This window comes from Taudactylus pleione, unplaced genomic scaffold (assembly GCF_031769625.1).
Source record: "Taudactylus pleione unplaced genomic scaffold, aTauple2 ptg000010l, whole genome shotgun sequence".
Lineage (NCBI taxonomy): Eukaryota > Metazoa > Chordata > Amphibia > Anura > Myobatrachidae > Taudactylus > Taudactylus pleione.
The window spans coordinates 4,683,581-4,710,102 of NW_028284413.1; positions in this window are offsets into that span (position 1 = coordinate 4,683,581).

Genomic DNA, 26,522 nt, shown 5'->3' on the forward strand with positions numbered 1-26,522 from the left:
GTGAAATGCATGCTCAATCGGATTCAGGTCAGGGGATTGACTTGGCCATTGCATAACATTCCAATTTTTAGCCTTAAAAAACTCTTTGGTTGCTTTTGCAGTATGCTTCGGGTCATTGTCCATCTTCACTGTGAAGCGCTGTCCAATGAGTTCTGAAGCGTTTCACTGAATATGAGCATATAATATTGCCCGAAACACTTCAGAATTAATTCTGCTGCTTTTGTCAGCAGTCACATCATCAATAAATACAAGCGAACCAGTTCCATTGGCAGACATACATGCCCACGCCATGACACTACCACCACCATGCTTCACTGATGAGGTGGTATGTTTTGGATCATGAGCAGTTCCTTTCCTTCTCTTCCCATCACTCTGGTACAAGTTGATCTTTGTCTCATCTGTCAATAGGATGTTGTTCCAGAACTGTAATGGCTTTTTTAGATGTTGTTTGGCAAACTCTAATCTGGTCTTTCTGTTTTTGTGGCTCACCAATGGTTTGCACCTAGTGGTGAACCCTCTATATTCACTCTTGTGAAGTCTTCTCTTGATTGTTGACTTTGACACATATACATCTACCTCCTGTAGAGTGTTCTTGATTTAGCCAACTGTTGTGAAGGGGTTTTTCTTCACCAGGGAAATAATTCTTTTGTCATCCACCACAGTTGTTTTCCGTGGTCTTCTGGGTCTTTTGGTGTTGCTGAGCTCTCCGATGCGTTCTTTCTTTTTAAGAATGTTCCAAACAGTTGATTTGGACACACCTAATGTTTTTGCTATCTCTCTTATGGGATTGTTTTGATTTTTCAGCCTAATGATGGCTTGTTTCACTGATAGTGACAGCTCTTTGGATCTCATATTGAGAGTTGACAGCAACTGATTCCATATGCAAATGTCACACCTAGAATCAACTCCAGACCTTTTACCAGGTTAATTGATAATGAAATAACGAGGGAATAGACCACACCTGTCCATGAAATAGCTTTTCAGTTGATAGTCCCATTACTTTTGGCCCCTTAAAAAGTGGGAGGCACATATTGAAACTGTTGTAATTCCTACACCGTTCATCCGATTTGGATGTAATTACCCTCAAATTAAATCTGAAAGTCTGCAGTTAAAGCACATCTTGTTTGTTTAATTTCAAAACCATTGTGGTGGTGAATAGAGGCCAAAATCTGAAAATTCTGTCAATGTCCCAATATTTATGGACCTGACTGTATAGTGTGGTGTATAGATAATGTGTAATCACATACAATACTGTATCATTTCACTTCACATTTACCACCAATGTCTTCTCCTTCCACAGATTCCGCAGTAATGGATCTCCCACCGTAATCACTCCAGGTAAGTAAACACACAGTAGTTAAAAAACATTAAAGTTACTTTTATAAGGAATATAAGTAAAGGATCTTCACTTGTACTTTGCATATAAACTGCTGTTAATATACAGAGGATAAACACAACTCCATGTATTACATCAATACATTGCTTAATATACAAAACCCTTAAACTTAAACAATGTTATAACATTAGTTAGGAGACTATATTTATAAATAGTTCCAATCCAGAGTTTATAGTCCCGGTTCAGTTTCTGAAGTGTAGATATTGTCTTTGTTAATTATCCTTATGGGGCTTTTCCTCTAGCAAGCCTTCACTTTTCCTTGGTCGTATTATAGACTTTGTCATGCCATAGATTAGTATAACTGGACTCCCCTCCACAATATATCTAAGTCCATATAATGTGCTTATGCTGGTACCTTGGTAAGTGTATAAGCCTTGCAATATCAACAAATATAGTCCTGTGGGGTTATTCCATCACAGTCACAATGAACATAACTATTCATACTCCAAATTATATTTATACAGCAGTCCTGCCAATGCAAAAACCCGAGTTTGGTGCTGTGTGCTGTGGATTATAAGTGTAACTGGCACTATTTTAGATAGTAGATGCCTACACCAACTCCCCCTGACTTATATCTGCCTCAGGCTGCAAATTCGTCTTGTATTCCCTGAGGGAATAGTTTTTTTTTTTTCATAAGTCCCAGTCTGTTATAGATATTGAGTTATCTATCCACTATGGTCCCTCCTCTTTGCTGCCTCAGCTTGCTAGTAAGTCGGTTATATGATTAGGCAGAAATTAAGCCTTTGAGTAATGTTTGAAGGGCAGCTGGTGATTATTGTGAGTGTGGTGCTCAGGGCCGCCATCAGGGGGGGACTGCCGGGCCTGTTGTCCCGGGCCCCGACAGAGAGGGGGCTCGGTGGAAGGCGCTGCGGCTGGCAGCATTCCAAATAAGTTTTCAGCCGCGAGCGGAACGGCAGCCAAACGGCCGCTCCTGATTGGCTGCTTGCAGAACGACAACCAATTAGGAGCGGCCGCTCCTGATTGGTTGTCCCGCAAGCAGCCAATCAGCAGTGGCCGCTTCTGATTGGCTATCAGTCCGCGAGCAGCCAATCAGCAGTGGCCGCTTCTGATTGGCTGTCATGCTGCGAGCTGTGATTGGCTCACGGCCATTGCCTTATTTGAAATGACAGCGATGCTTTTTTGCTGGCTGCAGGTAAGTGCATAGCCAGCCTTTTCCTAATGCAGCCAGCCTTTCACTGCGCGTCCGCCCCCCCCAAGTACAGACAGCCTCCCCTGCCATGTGCCTCTCCCCTACTCCTAACAGCCCTGCCTCCCCCTTCTCCAGCCTTTCCTAACCTGCCCCCCCCAATAAGGGGGGGGCCTTCCCTGTCCTATGCTCTTCCCCAGGGGGGCCCTGAATATTTTATTAGTACCGGGCCCCACAATTTCTGGTGGCAGCCCTGGTGGTGCTTGTATTTGTACTCACACCCCTGCGGTATAAAGATACAGCCTCCGGGCTGTCCTTTGTAGTGGGAGCTGCTGCTTGCTTCAGCCTCTGCAGTCAGCCTGAATTCAGGCTGATTTGCCTACCCAGGACCCGCCTCTCAGACTTCCATCACAGGGGGACTCCCGACAGCCACCTCCTGGCCAACTGTAGCCGGCGCCTGCTCCATGACGCCGGTAGTCCCACTGCGACCATTGGCCTGCTGTCTGAGCGAGCCGCCTCCTCTCACCAGGGATCACCCAGATCGGTGCGGGTCCACCTCCCGCGACGCCGCCTCTTTGGCATCATCGGCAAGACAGGGTGGGTGCCACTGTCCCACCTTCTCCCCCAGCTCCGGCTGGGCTCCCTCTCCGGCTCTGCCCCCCTGCGCCCGGCAGCTCATAGCTGCTCACTGGCTGCCAGGGTCACAGGAGGGCAGGCACTGGAGGGAGGGATCAGGAGACTGCCTCTCAACTGCTGCTAACAGCTGTTATATCTCCTCCCTCTCACCGGATCCTATTTTCCTGACAGGAACCAATTCACTCCCATCTATATTACTCCGCCCCCTTCTGCAACTATCACCAATGTCTGTGAAATGTATATCTGCAGCATGAAGCACCAAAGTCCACTGACATCATAGATATGTAACATGCATAGGGTACATACATTTCCACATATTTACTGATATATACATCACATCACATCTATCCCTACAGTATATTTAACATTTACCTCATAAATGGCATTTTGCTGTAGATAGATGAATGAAAATATATACCTGTTTCAATTGTATATATGAATTATCTCCGTAACCCTAACCAGGGTTACATACAATAAGCTGAGTATATCTCCACAACTCTTCCTCACAGTATAAATGCTTTGTTAATAGGATAGTAAATGTTTTAAAATAGTTAAGTGACACATTATAGTAATGAGACATAGGGATGTGTTTCCTCTGGTCTGCAGTATCTTAAAAATGCTAAATATAAAAAAACAGTACTTCTATGCCACCCATATTTACAGATCATATATTCTTGCACTGAATTGTGGATAGTGAAACCACCAAAACTTGAATTAAAAAATAAGTGAGATTTCGTACTGTAACAGTGGCAGAATGAAGCATTCATCATTAGTAGGCAATACTAAAGCAATTGGCCAGCACCAGTGCAGTGCTTTCCAATGCTTTGTGCCAGCTCCGCCCCCGAACCCATGATGTCATGGGAGGGGGTGGGGCCACCGGCAGGAGAAGAGTGTAGAGCTGGGCAGCTCTACACAGTGACATACTGTAGCAGTAAGAGCAGTAATAATCCCAGTTGTGGCTGGGCCAGCTGTACAGCAACCCCTACCTGCCTCAAGTCTTATGACAGGAAAGAGTTGACCAGGAGACCATTAACAGTAATTAAAATTAACATTGGTGATATCTGTATGTATCGGGCATGTAATGTCAGTGTGACCTGTGCATAGTGGGGCTGATTCTCTACGGAGACCATTAACAGCAATTAAAATTAATATTGGTGATATCTGTATGTATCGGGCATGTAATGTCAGTGTGACCTGTGCATAGTGGGGCTGATTCTCTACAGATTGCTTTTGCGATTGCAGCTGCGATTACGCCTGCAGGTCTGCTGTGAAAATATGCTAATGACTGCAATCGCAAAGCAAGTACAGAGACGCCCACTACGGCTTTTGCACATCTGTAATACCTTGCAATCCTGCGTATACATCGAGTAACATCGGCCCCTCACGCACAATTACAACAGGTCTGACTTTACTCAGAAATTGCTAACCTCGCACGCAGTGAGCACTCAAGCTGCGCATGCCGTCGCAGTGGCTATAATTTATACACGCCCATGCAACAGCGTTCAAACGGACAGGTACGCCCGCCTGTGTTTCTCCATACACTCCCCCGTCACCACCCCCAAATCCTGACATTCCGTCCCTCCATCTGCAATGGCTATGTATCTGCATGAGTGATTGCAGTGTGATCGCAATGCTAACTTGCGCACACTCACTGCGGTGTATACGCATGCGCAGTTAGCTCCATCAACCGATCTGCCTACGCTGTTGCAGTTGTTTTCCATGATGAATCAGGCCCAGTGATCAGAGTGTATAGAGTAAATAGAGTGATCTCAATGGGGCCCCAAAACAGTATCTTGCCTAAGGCCCCATGGAGTCTTATGGTGGGTACACGGTACACGATATGCTCCCTGAGCGATATCGTGTAGTGTTGTCCCCGGCAGGCTGTGCTCAATGTCATTCATGACATTGAGCACAGCCGCTGAACGATATCATTAACGATATCGTTCAGTGCCGGGCTCTCTCACCCATTCCCTGACATGCAGCAACCTGACGAGATCGTCAGGTTGGCCTGCATGTCCGCCCGATGAACGATGATGACGAATGACCCGCGGGAACGCGCGTCGTCGTCATCGTTCATCTTTTTGGTGTTAATAATGGACGATAAAGTGGACGACTGAACGATAACGATATCGTTATCGTTCAGTCGTCCACTTTATCGCCCAGTGTGTACGCACCATTAGGGTCTGATTCAGAGATGTACGCTAATGCAGCCACTCATGGATCTCAATTGTGAAAATATGCTAATGACTCACTTGCTATCCAGTGCTTAGAGTAGGGGTGGGGAACCTTTTTTCTGCCGAGGGCCATTTTGATATATGTAACAAAATTTGCGGGCCTGCTGCAGGCTCCAACCCTCCGTGTGACATCACACGGGGGTGGGGCCACAATCGCCGGTGATTACAGTAATGCCTGGAGCATCCTGAGTATGCTCCGGGGTGCTGTAAGGGCAGCGGTGTGACCGTCTGAAGCATCCTAAGGATGCTCCAGACGGCACTGCTGCATAGATTCTGGCTGCAGGGTGCCATTCTAGGCACACTGCTAGCCAGTTGAGGCAAACAGAAAAAAGCTCAGAGGGCCATACTGAATGATTCTGGGGGCCTTATATGGCCCCTGGGTCTGAGGTTCCCCATCCTTGGTAGAGACACCACTGAAAGCATCTCATGTCTGCTCAGTGGCGGATCCAGGGGAGGGCGATTGGAGCGATCGCCCCCCCTAGAACAGTTTGTCCGACCATTATCATCTCTCTCCTCTACATCATTAAGTTCAGATTAGAGAGATGATAATGGCTGGGCTGTGCTGTGATCGGAGCTCCCGGCGTCTCCCAGTTAGGGGATGTGTCAGTGACAGGCTGTCACCTGACCCGGGAGCTGGGGAGGAAGTGATCACAGCCGGCTTCTCACACCCTGTGATCAGCTGTTTGGTCTAAATAGACCACACGCTGATCACTGCTAAAAAAAAACAAAAAAAACAACTTACCTCTGTCCAGGGACCGAAGATCGGGGCTCCGTTGATGTCCTCCCTCCAGTCAGCTGGTCTCCCGGCTCCTGCACTGTGAACCTGGGCAGCTGCTGCATTAAACAGCTGACCGGGTCACAGTGCAGGATGGGAGAGCAGCTGACCGAAGCCAGGAGGGAGAACATCACCGGAGCAGCGGAGGTAAGTGAAAGTAAAGGGGGGGGTTGCCGCGAGGGGGGGGGGAGGGGGGTTGCCACGAGGGGGAGGCGGAATTAATCATTAACTCGCCCCCCCTAATACAACAGTCTAGATCCGTCCCTGTGTCTGCTGCTCATGCACAAATCCGGAAAAATCTAAGAAGTTTAACATGTCGCAGACACAGCGCTTTTCCAGACAAGCGGTGGGCTCTCCTGCTGTGAGCAAGGATGAGGTGGCTACTTTAATTCGCCCGGAGAACAGTGTTTAAATGGTCAGACACACCTTCGTTTTTCTAGCTACCCCCGATTACTGTACCTCCCCCAAATGCTGACTACCTGTCACTCAGTTTGGAGTGAACCCTCTGTGTGGGCGTATTTACAATACCATCGATGCACGTGTGCAGTGCGGCTTACACGCATCCGCAATGACAATCGCTCAATCTGCGTAAATATCAGCTTTGCGTCCATCTCTGAATCAGGCCCTTAATCCGGCTCTGGGTACAGAAACAGAACTAAGGGCCTCATTCAGTTACGTGCACTGCTGAATGCAGATACCTGATTACTGGGAATCTGACCGTGCGCAGGACCTGTGTTACGCATGTTCTGCGCATAATTATCAGGCCGAGGAGTTAACAGGGCAGTGCGGGGGAGGGGACGGACTGCATTCTCGGAAACGGGGACATGTCACCCCTGTTTTCCGGGAGTTGCAAGGCCAGGACCTGTGTCCATGGATGCAGAATTCTGGCCTTGCAAGCTGTCCAGCTTGCGTAAATTGAGGCTTGCTCAGATGGCCACCGCCATCCAAAATCCGATGGTCACGATGGTGTTCCCAGGCCGCAACCTTCTGCTGTATTTGCACTTTAGCAAGGACAGAATTGCAAAGCTGCTTGTGTGCGGCTTTGCAATTCCATCCTCTGAATCACCTCCTAAAAGTATATTTTTATTAATCACATTATCTCTAGAATTGTAAATAAAATAGTAAATGTGTATAATGTATATTTGTTTAACTTAATAAGTACAATCACAAAAATATGCTTTTGCCTCGGTTTGCACACTGTGGCGTGCTGTAATGCTAGGCTTTATAAACCTAATCACACTTTGGCTGTAGGAACGTGATCACTGACCTCGAGTTCAGGCAAGGTGCCAGCTAATTGCGCGGGGAAATGTTGTGTCTCGCTCAGCCTTATAGCTTTCAGTAACGTGTCTGTTTATCTGGTGAACCTGCACTTAGGGAGTAGTTTATCAAACTATAACTATGGTAGTTTTTTTAACTGTGTTGTTTATCAGTGTGGTGTTAAAACTCAGAGACACAAAACCAGACACATTTAGAGAAATAAACATAACAGTACTGGGGTATATTTACTAAAGTGGGAGTTTTTAGAAGTGGAGATGTTGCCCATAGCAGCCAATCAGATTTTAGCTATTATCTTCTAGAAGGTGTTAGATTAATGTTATGTAGAATCTGATTGGTTGCTATGGGCAACATCTCCAATTCTAAAAAGCCACACTTTAGTAAATATACCCCTATGAATTAACCAGGGCACTTTATTACTACTGACTTCACCATGTACAATACAATACACAACTGACACTATTTGTGAAAGTGAAGTCTAGTGTATTCATGGCGTAAAGCCTAAACTTCAGTATAGAAAACGTATGCAAAAATTCAAATAATAGATGTTGTATTGCAAATAACTATTTATGGTTTGTCTAATGTATAGAATAAATTTCAAAAATAAATGTTTTGTAACACAATAAATAGGAGCATGGCATACTTTGTGATGGCTTTTATTTGTTTCCACAATTCCACTACTTTGATCGCGAGCAAATGTTGGACGAGCATTGCTGTAATCTGATGGTACAGGATCACCTGCACAGGTGTAGTGAGGACATTATATATCTGGTGACCAACAGCCTTACACAGTGGGAAGTAAGCAGAGTTTACCATCTGTCTGGCTCTTCATCTGTTTATATCTAATTGGAGCACTGTTTTGTTTCTGGTCTATATCTCTAACACACAACACTTTACTGTAATTATCCTATTACAGCATGAAGGCTTCTTGTGCTACCCTGGAGTTATTTTGCTGTCAGCTGGAAATAGCGGCTCATTTGGGAAAAACACTATAATAATATACACAATTACACATACAGTATATGGCTTCTCGACTATTTCCAACTTTGATTAACATAGAGGAGTTTCCTGGGGTATAGTCATTAGATATTTGCTATATGTATGTTTGGGAAATGGGGAAATCAGCTTGTACCCCAAAAGAAGGTAAACTACGATAAGCGAATAGTATAGACGTATGTTAGTGGACATAATTAAAGGGTTTGGGGTTGTTAAATTGTGTCAATTGGCTGTTACATGTATTTTTCTATAACAGTGAAAAAATTATAGAACGCAAGTTTTTTGTTACCAAAATAAATGTTGCAGTTAAATTAGGGGTACATTAAAATGGGTGCAAGTATATTTTTGTGTAATTTTAGGGCACTTTTAAAAACTGTTAATAATACACCTGGTGCAGCCACCTGCAGTGACACTTGTCCCATCCATACTCGATGCAATTATAATCCCGACCGCTGGAATTCCGGCACTCAGAATGCCACACCGGAATCCCAACACCTGTCAGAATCCCGGCGCCAGCATCCTGACCACCTGCATCCCGAAGGTAAGTAGTGGGGTTAGGTGGAGGGTTAGTGTTAGGCACTAGAGGGAGGGTTAAGCACTAAGAAGGGAATGTTAGATTTAGGGGAGGTTAGGTTTAGGCACTAAGGGGGGAGGGTTAGGTTTAGGCATTGGGGAGGGAGGGGTAGGGGGAGGGTTAGGATACTGGCCGTCAGGAGTCGGTATCCTAACCCTGTCGCGATGCTAGCATTGGGATTCTGACCACCAGGATCCCGCGCACTGGCATCCCGTACCCAACCCCTCCCATACAGCCCAAAAAAATACATGACCCACTACTTTTTCCAAAATTTTAATTTTTCACCTTAAAAATGATTTGTAACTAATTATTGCCCAAATTAAGGTAACTAAAAACTTATTTTTGCCTAATTAGTCATTAAGGGGGTGTCCAAGGGTTTCTGTACCAAGCCCTGTCCTGACATGTATACCCAAAAATAGGGATTTTGCACAACTTATCACCTACTCAGGGATGGTGAAAAATTATTTGCGATAATTCCTATACAAATTTTTGCATATGCGAAAACCGCACCTAATAGGATTTTGTGATAACCATTTTTCTAGAAAAGTTCTCAGAAACGAAAAATTATTGGGGGAAAAGCCTTATTTATGTTTCTGTGCCTGCAATCAGTCTAATCAGGTAGCACCTCCCATTATATATATATATATATATATATATATATATTCAAGGTATGCAGTCCAGGAATCTTTCCCATATACTCCATTTAATGTGCTTTATTGCACACCTGAGGGAAAGGAGACGCCCTCAGTCTGGATTAGCACCCCTACTTTATTGGTTTAAAAGCATGGAGTCTTGTAATGTATATGCACACTGGAATTAGGCACAATTCTAGGTTAGCCTACAAGTTATATACTGTAGTGCAACTTTGGTTCATTTTTGGGGCATGGGTCCCCCTGGCTTGCTTTGGTTGATCTGTTTCAGGGCACCGCATTATAACACATTTTCTTTTATAACACATTTTAACCCTTCACTGTTTGTTTATTATACATGTACTTCACTTTTTATTTTCATTCTTTATAAGCAATTGTGGCTGCTCTTAGCTATCTCTTTTACACTGCACTTTTCTTACTATAGCAGTGCCCTGGGGTGGCTTAGCTGGGCCAGTTTGGGGGGTCCTGCGCTCTGGATTTGAATCCTATTATGGTAGGGACCTACCCTAAACAGGTTACCTGGATATGGTGGGTAGGCCAATAACCTTGGCCAAGATTATGCTAAAAACCTCTATTGATTGCAAAATTTTATTGCATTTATATATTATCAATAATTTGGAGTTGTGCACCTGAGATTTGTCTGTTTTTGTGCCTGCAATTAGTCTCATCAGGTAGCACCTCCCATTATATATATATATATATATATATATATATATATTCAGGGTGTACAGTCCGGGAATCTTTCCCATACAGTCCTGCAACATAACCGTAATTTCTCCACTACACCTGAACCCCTCTTCCTATGTTTCAGATGAACTTTGGTTGGTGTAACTTACCTCAACTAAGAAAGGAGCACTTGGCACAGGGACAAGAAGGAAGATATAGTAGCATAGCACCCAATAAAGAGGTATAAGGATAAGAAGAAAACAGAAGATTTAAATATAGAGCTCAGAAAAGAAAAAAACTAAATAATATAGGGTAAGACAGAGAGAGACAACACAAACAAACAAGTGTGGTTTTCTCACGTCACATGATTCATGTGCTTTGTTGTGCAGTTTACTAAAGGCCAAACCACACATCAAAGCACATGAATCAAAACTGCCAAATCCTAAATTACAATCTGAAATGAAAAACGAAATTCAATAAAGACAAAAAAAGTGATCCTTCCTCTTATATTCTAAAAGCTCAGCTTTCTCAGCATTGTGCCTGGTCTACTAGAAGAAGGCCTGGAAAACTGTCTGGGCTCCCGTACCTAGAGATTATTGAATCAATGCAGAGTGACAGTGGTCCCAACTTAGTATCCTTGATCAATGGGTATCAGGGTAATATTGTGAAAAACACTACAAGGGCCAGAATTTAGGGACACCATAAATGTTCTTGCATGATGATCCTGCTTGTAGAAACTCGAGCAAGTTGGTCACAATAAGCTTTGTCAGACACTCCATATTGGCAAACCACAGAGCCAAACAGGATATTTTCACATCTGGATTTACCATGAGGATTGTCCTTGACCACATAATGTTTACAGATCTGCATACTGCCACACATCAAGTGCAGATTAAGTTTTCAGCCTCCAACCAAAAGTAACTCTTGAGTCTGAAAACTGCATTTGATGCGTGGCAGTTGTAAACCTCATACTAAACCGCTGCTTAGTAAATCTCACTAGAGTGAAATAATAGGAAAATCAGTAACGTAGAGGATATTTACGTATTCTCTGTGAAGTGTTGTGTAGTATGTGTGAACTATATAAATACTGTATCTATACATAGTATATAATAAAGTCCCTGCTAGGCGTCTGTCTGCCTGGCAGAGCCGGTCCTAGCCAAATTAGTGCCCTAGGCAAGATTTTTGGTGGTGCCCCCCTCCCCATGGTATCCTGAATAGGGGTATGGCCAGCACAGAACGGTATCAGCACCCACCCTCACCCACCACCACTATCCCAGCAGTGAGCACCACAGTACCCCAGCGCTCTCCCAGTTCCAAACTTACTTTGCATGAGCGGGCAGCGGTCCCGCTTTACCCATCTCTGGCTGGCAGGCTGCAGCTGTGTGGGATGATTGCTGGAGGCGGTACCCAGAGTCGTGAGGTGTGGCTCACTGCTTCGAGTTCCGCAAAAGCCCATGGAGCAGCAGCTCTCCCGCGACCATTTACTTATAGTCCTGAATGAGCCTCTGCCCATGCCCATAGGGAGCGTGGTCTATGGTAATTGGCCACACCCCCAGTATTGGGCGGTATTGACTGACCCGGCACAGGGTGCTCCAACCACTGGAGCCGGCCCTGCTATAGAGCATTTGTGGAGGAAGGATTAGGCATATGAAACATTAATGTATGACAAAAGGGAGCCAAGCAGTGATGAATTTAGTGAATCAAGTCAATGAAAAAACGGTCCCTGGTAGGCATCTGTCTGTTTGTTCCGGTTCATCTGGAGAACCACTGAACGGATTTTGATGCAGTTTTCACTTTTCTATAGAGCATAAATATTAGTGTATGACAGAAGGGAGCCGAGCAGTGATGATTTTAGTGAAGCAAGGCAATGAAAAAACAGACATCGGAGCACATTCTTGGCTTAGGCTGCCTAAACCGGTAATGATGTATCACAACGATGGACTATTTTATACCATGTAAGGATTGATACATATTATCCAGATTCTCCAGAAAAATTTATGTAAGCCCTGTTTACTAATAGAAAATTTCAGTTTTTCCATTTTTTACTGTTCCTATTTCATCCATGTGAAAAACGATTTTTAATTTCAAACTAGTCCATTTCCCAGTAGGAGTGTGCTTTGGCATAACAATAAATAAAGCACAGGGACAGAGACTTAAAGTGGCTGAAGTTGACCTCAGTGGAGACTGTTTTGCTCATGGACAACGTTACGTGGAACTTCTGTGTGTCACGTCAAAACTAAATATTTTTGTTTTGACGTCACGAGGAAAAAACTACTAAGATTGTCTATAAGGCAATCTTATAAGACCTCAGTTAGAAGAGACTATTGCCGTAAATTCAAAATTGCTCCAGTGCGAAGGCGGGGCGGGTTGCCGGTCTGTTAATAAATAAATAGGGATAACATAGTAAACAAGTGTGAAAAAAAACCCACATTCTTAATAATCAGGATAATTTACAATGGATATAAATCTGTGCTAAATAGATACAAATTGCAAAAGGAAAACTGTCCAAATAATAGTGATCCATCTGAAATAAGATAAGTGCAGAAGATGATGAAGTCCAAAGAAGACCAATATATAATTTATGTATAAATTAATAGGGGCATGTTTATCAAGGCTTTCGGACCCATAAATAATGTGGAAACAGTAGTTTCCGCATTATTTTAGTAAAGTATGTGCCAAATACTAATACCAATGCCAAAAGCAGGAGATATAGCAGGTATCTTCTGCATTTGGATCCCAAACAGCAACATACTGCCATCCCCATACATATATTTGGGGACATTGCACTAGTACAATTTAACAAGCTCTGGAGACCAAAGGATTTTGGCACTTGCATGTGTAAGGTAACATCAGGGGCTGGCTGACAACTTTTAGCCTGGGGGGCAAGTCCAGAGAACTGGCCCATAAGCAAAGACCCATACACCTCTCTCTCTCTCTCTCTCTCTCTCTCTCTCTATATACACACACACATAGGGCCTGATTCAGCAGCAGACGCAATGGCGATTACGGACACAGATCAAGCAATTATTTGATATTACGCATGCATATAATCCGCACTGCGTGTGCACAGCAATCGTATTGCAATAACAGACACACAGAGGAATCCATTGCAAAATGAGTGACATGCTGTCAGCGTTTGGGGGCGGTGATGGAAAAACGCAGGCGTTTGAGTGTGCATAAATTTAGCTATTACGATTACATATACGCAGCATGAGACTTGCAGTGTTTACAGCTGGTCAGTCCTGTTGTAACGGCTGTGTGACTGGCCGATGTGCATCGATGGTACAGATATTTATGCAGAAGAGCGACATTGGATGGATATGAGAAAGCAGCAGTGGGCGTCTTTAAGCCAGCTGAGCTTTGGCAGGTATTAGCATACTTTTGCAGCTGCGTTCTGTGCAAAATCGCAGCTGCGTTCCCATTAGCGTCCACGGCTGAATCAGGCCCAAAATGTTCAAAAAGCCAGCACTCCCATGCTTACATAAAGTAACTTGCGTCAGCCCTCCTTAATTACCGGTTCCTGGTCGCAACTGAATCCATCTGTAGGATGATTTTTGAGGTGGATTAGGAGCGTGTCCGGGCCCTGACAGGTAGAGCGCAACAACATATTTGAGCCATAATATGAACCAATAAGATCTATAACTGAGCAGTGCTGGGCTGGGCAGGTGTTATATTGTACTCTGAAAGCAGGGACTGAGGGACATACTGTTGTAAGACATTATATGGCTAATAAGGGTTAAGTGATTATATTAAAACAGTTATTGCAGAGAAAGGTGCTTTGTGTGGGCTTGTGCAATGGTCAGGGTGTAAACAAGGCACGGATCTCCCCCTCCATCAATCATCCTGTCCTGAGCACCAGATCGGCAGAACTCACAATTGTCCCCTGTGCATTATCAGCTTTCCTGTAACCTCTTCCCTGCCAGGCAACACTGACTGGATGGCCGCCTCCAGAGTAGTAATAAAGCAGCATAGCATTCCCTGCACAAAAACATAAAAAACCAACATCCCTCACTCATCGTGGGTGTTGTGCATATTCTACCTGTGGAAGCCTTGCATGCAGGTGGGAGATCTGCAGATTGTGCTGCCCCAGGAACTCTGCTGCTGTTCCCTGTAATCTGCAGAGCAGGCAGCATGCAATATGTAGCGCACAGGCTGTGCTGACATGCAGGACACGGTATGCAGCATCAGTCCAGCACCATCCCCTCCTGGGAGGAGCTCTATCAGGGGAGGGAGGGGAAGATCTGGCCCGGGGATTAACCCTGACACTACTGCAATACAGTGTCAGTACAGTGCTGCCCTCCCCTAACACAATGGCCCGGGGCAGGCAGCTATGACACCGTCTGACTGCCGACCACTCGAGCTTGATTCTGCAAGGAAGGACAGAGGGGCTCTCTAATAGACACTGCCGCCAGCTGTAGTGTGGCCGTGTTACTAATATTTTTATAATTGGCAATTGCTGGCCGGGCCCTCTCCTGCTTGTGGCTGTGTACTGCCTCAGGCTGTCACTGAGCGAAGCCGCAGCACAGCACAAGCAGTCTCTCCACTGTGATAAGGCCGCCTATGCGTGGCCATATCACATCCTGGTTTGTCACTAACTTTACTCCTACAGGGCTTCCGTAGCCCTGTAGGACATAAAGTAACTGGAAGGAGGCAGCTGCCGCCGGTTACTGGTAAGTATGTGTGTGATGCATCGCGACCACTGGAGCACCAGGGTTTTTCTGGTGAGTGAGGAGGCGGCCCGGGACACCAAGTGACGGTGCAGCCCAGGGGGCATATGGCACCCTGCAGCCCGGCCCAGGCCGCCCCTGGGTAACATCATCTGAAGGTGTCACCTATCTTACCTTAATACAGCAACCAGGCCGGAGAATGATCCTGCAATCCCTCTCCGGTTGGCTGTAGCCAAACGCAACGCCCTTTGCAACTACTTTACACTACACATGATTGGCTGGATAGCTGTCAATGTGCTGTAGTGCCTCCGGGCCCAAACCTGGAAGTAAAGTGATATGGTGGGTACACACTGGGCGATTAAAGTGGACGACTGAACGATATCGTTATCGTTCAGTCGTCCATCGTTTTTGTGATAAAAATGGACGATAAAGTGGACGACTTAATACGGGGCTGGGCGTCTGCAACTTGTGCTGCGGTCTCTATGCGTATGCATTGATTAGCATATTCTTGCAGCGGACGGGTGCGTGCGTCTGCTAGCATGCGTTCCTTGCTAAATCACATTTTAACACAATTTATTTCCCATATAAGATACAGTGGGCCTCATTTATCAGCGAGTTTTATCACTCAAAACGAGTGATAAAATTCGCTGTGTATGATAATGGTGCTCAAGCCAATCAGCTCCCAACTGTCATCTGTTCAAAAAATGACAGTGACAGTTGGGAGCTGATTGGCTGGAGCACCATTATCATACACAGCGAATTTTATCACTCGTTTTGAGTGATAAAACTCATTGATAAATGAGGCCCAGTATCTTGTACCATTATAGAGCTGCAAGGCAGTAGTTTTTCGTATATATTATTGCATGTGTACAGTACAGTAATTATGATTTAATAATGTAAAAAATACTGTACATACCACAAAATAGAACTGCATGTTATCTCAAATGATTATTGTTTTCCTCCAGTTAACATTTTATTTAACTGTACAGATTTACATTTTCCAATGATATACATGATGAAACAAACTGGTTAACATAATGTACTATGGCCAATTGTTAATAGCCACATATTCCCTCATTTCACACTTTTGCAGATTTTACACCACTTTTTTCCCTGGTCCCTTCAAAAATGGAAACAGTGAATTAACTGTATTTAGTCATATGTTTACTTTAAACATACATTATTATTTTTTTTAAATGGCTCATAACTGTAAATTTTCCAGAATAATCAAGTTGTTCTGTGAATTTTACATTTAAATGTATCATTTAATGTGAGAAACTAATCTTCACTAAATTGTATTTTTAATGGAGGTTTTAAAAGCATGATACATAAAGTTTTACATATTCAATAAACATTTTAGCTGCCATATCATTATAAACAAACACAGTTACAAAGAGGTTTGTATTTTGTGCATTTGACTGTAAAATAATATGTTATTGTTTTCTTTACTATAAGACCATGTGATTTCTGCCCAGAAGTATGATAAACTTGTAAGTATATAATTATGTGCTTAATACCAGAGTTACCATCAGAAATTGTGGGGCCCAACATAAATGAAACTTAAGTCCCCAACCTCTCCCATGCCACAAATACACATATAGGATACAGACATAAATAGAATGGAAACTGAGTATAGCACCCTGTATACAGGAATATGGCTCTACACTGACGGATACATATCTGACTGTGCTGTGGTATATACTCAGGGCCGGTGCTGGGGTGTTTGCACCCTCCTCACCTCCGTCAGGGACAGACAGCTGCCAGCTATCTCTGTCTCTCTCTCTCTCTCTCTCTCTCTCTCTCTCTCTCTCTCTCTCTCTCTCACTCACTGTTCGGTGGGTCCTGCTCCAGTCGTTGTGGTGTGCAGCTGTGGCAGCTCCTTCATTGCCCCTCTTCTTGGGCACTGCAAACCACACACAGAGTGAGCAGGTGTGCCTGTGTGGCATAATATCACATAGGTTGCTCATGTAAACTGATGGTCTACATCAGTGGTCTCCAACCTGTAGCTCGCGAGCTACCAGTAGCTCGCGGCCTTAATTTTGGTAGCTCACCTATCTGCAGTTCTGCTGAGTCAACTAGGAGGAAGTGACCTCTGACGTTTGCTCCCTCGTGGCATCGATGCCAAGGATGGAGCCACAGGGAAGCACGTCGGGTGATTGCAGCAGCCTCAACAGCAATCACATGACGTATTTTCCCATGGTTCCACCCACGATGTTTACGCTACGGCGGAGTGAGTGACTCTCGTCCAGCCCTGACGGAAAATCACACAGCAGCCCTGCCTATATCTTTTGCTCCTCTACTACACGTACCTCCTTGGAGCCGGTAATTAACAGTGAAATGTGCCTGTGCTTAAATTTTATTTGCAAACTGCAACATCACTGTAATAATTAAATACATTGTTGTTTTGTTTGAAACATTTATATATTTTTTTCATTTTCATTACATTACCTTCAATTGTTCGGTTATTAGCCAGATTTTTTTCTACAATTTTAGTAGCTCTTCAAGAGGTTTCATTTATCTAAAGTAGCTCACACCTCAATTAACGTTGGAGACCACTGGTATACATGCTATTGCTGGCAGTGTCGCTGCTTATAACAACTTAACAAGGCAGGGGGAACAACCTAGCTCCGCCCACTCAGGGTCTGACAATGAGATCAGTTTCTGACCGGGCAGTGGGCTCCATGGACATAAATTACATTTAAATTAAGGGGGAACGACAATCTGGCTAATAGGTGGTCTGTAGTCCAGACCACCCATTAGCCAGATCACTGAACCATCTGAATAAATCACTACAGTGATGAGACGATCTGCAGTATAAATCACTCAGAGATTAGACGATCTGCAGTATAAATCACTCACAGAGATGAGACGATCTGCAGAATAAATCACTTACAGAGATGAGATGATCTGCAGTATAGATTACCCACAGAGATGAGATGGTAAAGTATAAATCAGAGCTTCTCAACCTCAATCCTCAAGTTTTCCCTACTGGTCAAGTTCGGAGCTCAAGACATGCCCACCACCATGGATGCAACAACCTAAAGTTTTCACTCCAGGCTGATAAAGGTGGGGAAGAAACGACAGACCCTGAAAGGCCTCTTCCATGTAACAATACAAGCATTCAGTTTGTTGGGAGGTAGTCAGCATCCCAACGCGTGATGCCGACATCAAAATACCGGCGCCGGAATCCCGACAGCATCAAGACCCCAGCTCCAGTATTCCGAAGGTAAGTATCTGGGGTTAGTGGGAGGGTTACAGTTAGGCACTAGGGAGAGGGTTAGGGTTAGGTACTGCAGGGTGGGGGAGATTAAGTTTAGGCACTAGGGGGGAGGTTAGGTTCAGGCGCCAGGGAGGGAGGGTTAGAGGTAGGGGTAAGAGTTAAGGTGGGCACACACGGTACAATGTGTACCCACCGATGCGACCCACGATCCCAGGGCCAACATATAAGGCTGAATGGGATAATCAGCCGCATCACCCAATCTGTCTGCATGTACAAAAGATCAGGTAATGCGGCTGGCGACCCCACGGGTGAGAGCGCCCAATGCACAATATAGTGCATACACACGGAACGATATTGCTGATTTATCCTTCCGATGCGTTGGATTATTAGCAATATCGTTCCGTGTGTAGGGCCCTTTAGCGTTAGGCTACTTACCTGATGCTGTCGGGATTCTGACTGTAAGGGATGCTGCTGTCGGTATTCTGACCAGAGGCATCCCGACCTCTGGGATCCCATACCTAGCCCGTTTTGTGAGCAGGACCAAACATACCTCTCTCTGGTATTTAGTGATCACTACACAGAAGTGTGTGTCTTCTCTTTATATTTCTGTTTCTCGCCAAAACATCTCAGCAAGAGTAGCGCTCGGACCACATTTCATATACTAGTCTGTCTAGCAAGAGGTGAAGTTGACCACCAGAGATCTTGAAGCAGCAATTTAAAGTCTTGTAAGTAATACAACTCTTATTTTATATTGCCACTCTATGCACAATATCTATCCATCTATTAACTTAGTAAACTTAGTAAAAAAAATATGGCAACAGGGTAATACTATTAAATAAGGAAATGCATGCTTTATCCACATATCCTGTAAAAAAAAAGAGTCTTTGTACCGAGTTCAACTGTGAGGAAAATGCCCATGTAGTATTTACTTTCCCAACCTGTAAAACCTCCTCGATTGCTTGTAACATACACTATTCCTGGAACATGCCTTAATGGAAAACAGAAAGTATAACCCTTCTTAAGATATAACTAAGAAGCTTTCCATTTAATTGATTTTTCTTTGACCACCTATTGCAGGGGTGGCCAACCTGCGGCTCTTGAGACGCATGCGGCGCTTTAGGTTTTGTGATGCGGCTCCCCCCACTGGAACTGTGAACGCTGGCCTCTGAAGTGGTCAAAAGCTAGAAGAAGCCTCTGATTGCTTCAGAAGCCAGCGTTCCCAGTGATACAGAAGCCAGCGTTCCCAGTGATGCAGAGGCCAGCGTTCCCAGTGATGCAGAGGCCAGCGTTCCCAGTGATACAGAGGCCAGCGTTCCCAGTGATGCAGAGGCCAGCATTCCCAGTGATACAGAGGCCAGCGTTCCCAGTGATGCAGAGGCCAGCGTTCCCAGTGATACAGAAGCCAGCGTTCCCAGTGATGCAGAGGCCAGCGTTCCCAGTGATACAGAGGCCAGCGTTCCCAGTGATGCAGAGGCCAGCGTTCCCAGTGATACGGAGGCCAGCGTTCCCAGTGATGCAGAGGCCAGCGTTCCCAGTGATGCAGAGGCCAGCGTTCCCAGTGATGCAGAGGCCAGCATTCCCAGTGATGCAGAGGCCAGCGTTCCCAGTGATGCAGAGGCCAGCATTCCCAGTGATACAGAGGCCAGCGTTCCCAGTGATGCAGAGGCCAGCGTTCCCAGTGATGCAGAGGCCAGCGTTCCCAGTGATGCAGTGCACGGGTGACGTCATGACATCACACGCGATGTGAGGAGCCTGCCCTGTTCTCCTGCTGGATCTATTTAGATCCAGTCAGAGGCAGCGGGACCCAGAGCCAAAGCCAGTTTGATCAGGTAAGTACTGGGCACGGGGCACTGCTTAAGGGGCACTACTTTAGGGGGCAAAACTACAGGGAGCACTGTGTAAGGGGCAAAACTACAGGGGGCACTGCATAGGGGGCACAAATACAGGGGGCATTGCATAAGGGGCATAAATATAGGGGGCACTGCATAAGGGGCACTGCTTAAGGGGCACTACTTTAGGAGGCACTTTCAATGTGCTGGGCTCACCCCCAATGTGACTAAAAATTAGGGGTGAGCGGGTTCGGATTTCTGAAATCCGAACCCCCCCGAGCCCCCCACGATCCGAGTCCGATCCGAGTCAGGCTCGACTTTTCCCGCCTGACTCGGATCTGAAATCGAGGCAAAACGTCATCATCCCGCCTTCCGAGTCTCGCGGGTTTTGGATCCTATATAAGGTACCCGCGTCGGCGCCATTTTCTCACTCGGCTGTGGACAGTGAAGAGGGAGGGTGGGAGTTAGGGCTGGCTGGGCTGGGCTGTGTAGTGTAGTGTAGTGCTGCTGTTGTCCACTACTTCAAAGTCCATAGGGGCTGGCTGGGTTGTGCTGTGCTGCTGTTGTTAATAGGGGCTGTGTCCACTACTTCAAAATCCATAGGGGCTGGCTGGACTGTGTTGTGCAGTCAGTTCTCCATAGGGGCTGTGTCCACTCCAAAGTCCTGTGCAGTGTCCCAGTCCTAAAGGGGTGCTGTAGTGTTGTCCAGGGGGTGCTCTGTCCATCAGGGGTGCTCCCCCCAAGTGCTAAAAAAATAATATATTTTCTGTGTTTGTGAATTGTGTGCGCAGTAGCCGCACGTGCATCAACAAAGTAGTGCCAAGCGTGCGCCTGTGTCATAAGTAAAGGGCCATCTGGCTTGACCGTTAAAGGGTGCTGTAACCCCCAAAGTACACTCCAGTCCAAACCAAAAAAAAAATTATTTTCTGTGTTTGTGAATTGTGTGCGCAGTAGCAGCACGTGCATCAACAAAGTAGTGCCAAGCGTGCGCCTGTGTCATAGGCAAAGGGCCGGCTGGCTTGACCGTTAAAGGGTGCTGTAACCCCCAAAGTACACTCCAGTCCAAACCAAAAAAATATATATTTTCTGTGTTTGTGAATTGTGTGCGCAGTAGCCGCACGTGCATCAACAAAGTAGTGCCAAGCGTGCGCCTGTGTCATAAGTAAAGGGCCGGCTGGCTTGACTGTTAAAGGGTGCTGTAACCCCCAAAGTACACTCCAGTCCAAACCAAAAAAAAAATAATTTTCTGTGTTTGTGAATTGTGTGCGCAGTAGCCGCACGTGCATCAACAAAGTAGTGCCAAGCGTGCGCCTGTGTCATAAGTAAAGGGCCGGCTGGCTTGACCGTTAAAGGGTGCTGTAACCCCCAAAGTACACTCTAGTCCAAACCAAAAAAAAAATTATTTTCTGTGTTTGTGAATTGTGTGCGCAGTAGCCGCACGTGCATCAACAAAGTAGTGCCAAGCGTGCGCCTGTGTCATAAGTAAAGGGCCGGCTGGCTTGACCGTTAAAGGGTGCTGTAAACCCCAAAGTACACTCCAGTCCAAACCAAAAAAATATATATTTTCTGTGTTTGTGAATTGTGTGCGCAGTAGCCGCACGTGCATCAACAAAGTAGTGCCAAGCGTGCGCCTGTGTCATAAGTAAAGGGCCGGCTGGCTTGACCGTTAAAGGGTGCTGTAACCCCCGAAGTACACTCCAGTCCAAACCAAAAAAAAAATTATTTTCTGTGTTTGTGAATTGTGTGCGCAGTAGCAGCACGTGCATCAACAAAGTAGTGCCAAGCGTGCGCCTGTGTCATAAGTAAAGGGCCGGCTGGCTTGACCGTTAAAGGGTGCTGTAACCCCCAAAGTACACTCCAGTCCAAACCAAAAAAATATATATTTTCTGTGTTTGTGAATTGTGTGCGCAGTAGCCGCACGTGCATCAACAAAGTAGTGCCAAGCGTGCGCCTGTGTCATAAGTAAAGGGCCGGCTGGCTTGACCGTTAAAGGGTGCTGTAACCCCCAAAGTACAATCCAGTCCAAACCAAAAAAAAAATTATTTTCTGTGTTTGTGAATTGTGTGCGCAGTAGCCGCACGTGCATCAACAAAGTTGTGCCAAGCGTGCGCCTGTGTCATAAGTAAAGGGCCGGCTGGCTTGACCGTTAAAGGGTGCTGTAACCCCCAAAGTACACTCTAGTCCAAATCAAAAAAAAAATTATTTTCTGTGTTTGTGAATTGTGTGCGCAGTAGCCGCACGTGCATCAACAAAGTAGTGCCAAGCGTGCGCCTGTGTCATAAGTAAAGGGCCGGCTGGCTTGACCGTTAAAGGGTGCTGTAACCCCCAAAAGTACACTCCAGTCCAAACCAAAAAAATATATATTTTCTGTGTTTGTGAATTGTGTGCGCAGTAGCCGCACGTGCATCAACAAAGTAGTGCCAAGCGTGTGCCTGTGTCATAAGTAAAGGGCCGGCTGGCTTGACCTTTAAAGGGCGCTGTAACCCCAAAAGTACACTCCAGTCCAAACCAAAAAAAAAATTATTTTCTGTGTTTGTGAATTGTGTGCGCAGTAGCCACACGTGCATCAACAAAGTAGTGCCAAACGTGCGCCTGTGTCATAAGTAAAGGGCCGGCTGGCTTGACCGTTAAAGGGTGCTGTAACCCCCAAAGTACACTCCAGTCCAAACCAAAAAAAAAATTATTTTCTGTGTTTGTGAATTGTGTGCGCAGTAGCCGCACGTGCATCAACAAAGTAGTGCCAAGCGTGTGCCTGTGTCATAAGTAAAGGGTCGGCTGGCTTGACCGTTAAAGGGTGCTGTAACCCCCAAAGTACACTCTAGTCCAAACCAAAAAAAAAAATATTTTCTGTGTTTGTGAATTGTGTGCGCAGTAGCCGCACGTGCATCAACAAAGTAGTGCCAAGCGTGCGCCTGTGTCATAATTAAAGGGCCGGCTGGCTTGACCGTTAAAGGGTGCTGTAACCCCCAAAGTACACTCCAGTCCAAACCAAAAAAATATATATTTTCTGTGTTTGTGAATTGTGTGCGTAGTAGCCGCACGTGCATCAACAAAGTAGTGCCAAGCGTGCGCCTGTGTCATAAGTAAAGGGCCGGCTGGCTTGACCGTTAAAGGTGCTGTAACCCCCAAAGTACACTCCAGTCCAAACCAAAAAAAATATATATTTTCTGTGTTTGTGAATTGTGTGCGCAGTAGCCGCACGTGCATCAATAAAGTAGTGCCAAGCGTGCGCCTGTGTCATAAGTAAAGGGCCGGCTGGCTTGACCGTTAAAGGGTGCTGTAACCCCCAAAGTACACTCCAGTCCAAACCAAAAAAATATATATTTTCTGTGTTTGTGAATTGTGTGCGCAGTAGCCGCACGTGCATCAACAAAGTAGTGCCAAGCGTGCGCCTGTGTCATAAGTAAAGGGCCCGCTGGCTTGACCGTTAAAGGGTGCTGTAACCCCCAAAATACACTCCAGTCCAAACCAAAAAAATATATATTTTCTGTGTTTGTGAATTGTGTGCGCAGTAGCCGCACATGCATCAACAAAGTAGTGCCAAGCGTGCGCCTGTGTCATAAGTAAAGGGCCGGCTGGCTTGACCGTTAAAGGGTGCTGTAACCCCCAAAGTACACTCCAGTCCAAACCAAAAAAAAAATTATTTTCTGTGTTTGTGAATTGTGTGCGCAGTAGCCGCACGTGCATCAACAAAGTAGTGCCAAGCGTGTGCCTGTGTCATAAGTAAAGGGCCGGCTGGCTTGACCTATAAAGGGTGCTGTAACCGCCAAAGTACACTCCAGTCCAAACCAAAAAAAAAATTATTTTCTGTGTTTGTAAATTGTGTGCGCAGTAGCCGCACGTGCATCAACAAAGTAGTGCCAATCGTGCGCCTGTGTCATAAGTAAAGGGCCGGCTGGCTTGACCGTTAAAGGGTGCTGTAACCCCCAAAGTACACTCCTGTCCAAACCAAAAAAAAAATTATTTTCTGTGTTTGTGAATTGTGTGCGCAGTAGCCGCACGTGCATCAACAAAGTAGTGCCAAGCGTGCGCCTGTGTCATAAGTAAAGGGCCGGCTGGCTTGACCGTTAAAGGGTGCTGTAACCCCCAAAGTACACTCCAGTCCAAACCCCAAAAAAAATTATTTTCTGTGTTTGTGAATTGTGTGCGCAGTAACTGCACGTGCATCAACAAAGTAGTGCCAAGCGTGTGCCTGTGTCATAAGTAAAGGGCCGGCTGGCTTGACCTTTAAAGGGTGCTGTAACCCCCAAAGTACACTCCAGTCCAAACCAAAAAAAAAATTATTTTCTGTGTTTGTGAATTGTGTGCGCAGTAGCCGCACGTGCATCAACAAAGTAGTGCCAAACGTGCGCCTGTGTCATAAGTAAAGGGCCGGCTGGCTTGACCGTTAAAGGGTGCTGTAACCCCCAAAGTACACTCCAGTCCAAACCAAAAAAATATATATTTTCTGTGTTTGTGAATTGTGTGCGCAGTAGCCGCACGTGCATCAACAAAGTAGTGCCAAGCGTGCGCCTGTGTCATAAGTAAAGGGTCGGCTGGCTTGACCGTTAAAGGGTGCTGTAACCCCCAAAGTACACTCTAGTCCAAACCAAAAAAAAAAATATTTTCTGTGTTTGTGAATTGTGTGCGCAGTAGCCGCACGTGCATCAACAAAGTAGTGCCAAGCGTGCGCCTGTGTCATAAGTAAAGGGCCAGCTGGCTTGACCGTTAAAGGGTGCTGTAACCCCCAAAGTACACTCCAGTCCAAACCCCAAAAATATATATTTTCTGTGTTTGTGAATTGTGTGCGCAGTAGCCGCACGTGCATCAACAAAGTAGTGCCAAGCGTGCGCCTGTGTCATAAGTAAAGGGCCGGCTGGCTTGACCGTTAAAGGGTGCTGTAACCCCCAAAGTACACTCCAAACCAAAAAAATATATATTTTCTGTGTTTGTGAATTGTGTGCGCAGTAGCCGCACGTGCATCAACAAAGGAGCAGCGCCAAGCGTGCGCCTGTGTCCCATAAGTAAAGAGCCGGCTGGCTCATTTCTTAAAGGCTGGTGTAACCCACAAAGTGCACTTCTCTTCAGCAAAAATAAAAAAATATTTTCTGAGTTTAGCCGCACGTATATATCAAATCGATATAACATAAATGGAGGACCAAACTTTCTCCGATAAAAATAAAATAGAGAAAGATCAAGAACCACTTCCTCCTAGTGCTGAAGCTGCTGCCACTAGTCATGACATAGACGATAACATGCCATCAACGTCGTCTGCCAAGGCCGATGCCCAATGTCATAATAGAGGGCACATACAATCCCAAATGACAAAGTTCAGGAAAATGACCTTGAAAAAAACATTTAAATCAGCTGAAGAGAAACGTAAACTTGCCAATATGCCATTTACGACACGGAGTGGCAAGGAACGGCTAAGGTCGATCCCTAGTATGTTCATGACTAGTAGGTTCAGCTTCACATGACGATGGAAGCCCTCCTCCCACTAAAAAAATCAAAAGAGTTAAGCTGGCAAAAGCACAGCGAAGAACTGTGCTTTCTAAGAAGATATCACAAATCCCCAAGGAGAGTCCAAGTGTGGTGGTGGTTGCGATGCCTGACCTTCCCAGCACTGGACGGGAAGAGGTGGCTCTTTCCACCATTTGCACGCCCCCTGCAAGTGCTGAAAGGAGCACCCACAGTCCACTTGCTGATATGCAAATTGAAGATGTCACTGTTGAAGTACAACAGGATGAGGATACTGGTGTAGCTGGCGCTGAGGAGGAAAGTTGGCCCCCCCCCGAGGAGGATTCTGATGGTGATGTGGTTTGTTTAAATCAGGCTCCGGGGGAGACAGTTGTTGTCCGTGGGATGAAAAAGCCCATCACGGTCATGCCTGGGCAGAAGACCAAACATTCCACCTCTTTGGTCTGGCAATATTTCTATCCAAATCCGGACAACAACTGTCTTGCCATATGTACCATATGTAAAGGTGAAATAAGTAGGGGTAGGGACGTCAACCACCTAGGAACATCCTCCCTTATACGGCACCTGCAGCGCGTTCATAAAAAGTTACTGTCAAGTTCAGAAACTTTGGCTAAGACCGTAAGCAGTCCAGGGACACCTAAATCCCGTTGTCCTGTTGTATCCAAGCGCCTGCAAACCACACCGTCAACTCCCTCCTCGTCAATTTCCTCCTTAGTCAGGATCGGAAGTAGTCCTGCAGGCCATGTCACTGGCATGACTGACTCTCCTATCCGGGATTCCTCTGGAGGATCCTGCATTGCTACGCCTACTGCTGCCGCTGCTGCTGTTGCTGCTGCTGGGAGTCGTTCATCATCCAGAGAGGAAGTAGGAACACCACTACTTTTACTAAACAATTGACCCTCCAACAGTCCTTAGCGAGGAGGATGAAGTACGACAGCAGTCATCCTGAAGCAAAACGTATAACTGAGGCCTTGACTGCTATGTTGGTGTTAGACGTGCG